Source organism: Dasypus novemcinctus, chromosome Y (genome assembly GCF_030445035.2).
Source record: "Dasypus novemcinctus isolate mDasNov1 chromosome Y, mDasNov1.1.hap2, whole genome shotgun sequence".
Lineage (NCBI taxonomy): Eukaryota > Metazoa > Chordata > Mammalia > Cingulata > Dasypodidae > Dasypus > Dasypus novemcinctus.
Genome location: NC_092216.1, coordinates 26,954,347 through 26,955,692, shown reverse-complemented (window position 1 = coordinate 26,955,692; position 1,346 = coordinate 26,954,347). Strand labels below are relative to the sequence as shown.

General features: G+C 40.6%; 1 pseudogene; it reads left to right on the top strand.

Annotated features, from left to right (window-relative positions):
- The first annotated feature begins 839 nt into the window (after positions 1-839).
- LOC139438302 (non-histone chromosomal protein HMG-14 pseudogene) lies at positions 840-1,142 on the top strand (annotated as a pseudogene).
- The last annotated feature ends 204 nt before the right edge of the window (positions 1,143-1,346 follow it).

Sequence of the window (1,346 nt, the reverse complement as noted above, 5' to 3'; positions counted from 1 at the left end):
TAAAGAGGTAAAAGACTTATACACAGAAAACTACACAACACTGTTCAAGGAAGTCAAAGAAGACCTAAATAAAGGGAAGAATATTCCCTGTTCATGGATAGGAAGACTAAATATTATTAAGATGTCTATCCTACCAAAACTGATCTACAGTTTCAATGCAATCCCATAAAAAATCAACACATCTTTCTTTAATGAACTAGAGAAACTATGAAATTTATTTGGGAAGGAAAGAGGCCCTGAATAGTTGAAGGCATATTGAAAAAGAAAAATGAAATTGGAGGAATCACACTACGTGGCTTCAAAACATACTACAAAGCTATGGTAGTGAAAACAGCATGGTATTGGCACAAGGATTGACACATTGACCAATGGAACCAAATTGAGAGTTCTGATATAGATCCTCATGTATACAACCATATGGGATTTGACAAGGCCACCAAACCCTCTCAACTGAGAGAGAATGGCCTCTTCAAGAATGGTGCCTTGTGAACTGGATATCCATATGTTAAAGAATGAAAGAGGATTATCAACTTACAGTTTATACAAAGATCAACTCAAGATGGATCAAAGACCTAAATATAAGACCCAAGACCGTAAAGACTTTGGAAAGCAAAGTAGGGAAGCATCTACAGGACCTTGTAATAGGAAACGGCTTCATGAACTTCACACCAAAAGCATGAGCAGCAAAAGAACAAATAGATAAATGGGACTTCCTCAAAATTAAAGCCTTCTGGACCCCGCTGTTGTCCCCACAACTCGGGCAGCTGGAGGAGTGGTAGTGGCCAGTAGCCCAGCTTCGTGAAGGCTCTCGGAATGCCAAGTCCCAGAGCACCGCCAAGATGCCCAAGAGGAAGTTCAGCTTGGCTGAAGCGGTGGGGAAGGAGGAGCACAAGAGGAGGGCCATGAGGCTATCCGCCAAACCCGCTCCTGTGAAAGTGGAAGAGAAGCCAAAAAAGGCAGCGGGAAAGGATAAATCTTCAGACAAAAAAGTGCAACCAAAAGGAAAAAGGGGAGCAAAGGGAAAACAAGCTGAAGTGACTAACCAAGAAATTAAAGATTTACCTGCAGAAAATGGAGAAACTAAAAATGAGGAGAGTCCAGCCTCTGATGATGCAGGAGAGAAAGAAGCCAAGTATGGTTAATACCATACACCATGTCTTATCAGTGGTCCCTGTTTCTCCCTTCTTGTACAATCCAGAGGAATATTTTTATCAGCTGTAAATGCAAGTTTTTTAGTAGATCTAAAAGAAACATTTTAAGAAGGCGATTGGAATCCCACCGCATCCCCCTTTTATAAGTGTAAATGTTTTTTTTTTAAAGAGGGGAAATCATTTGCTGGCTGTTTA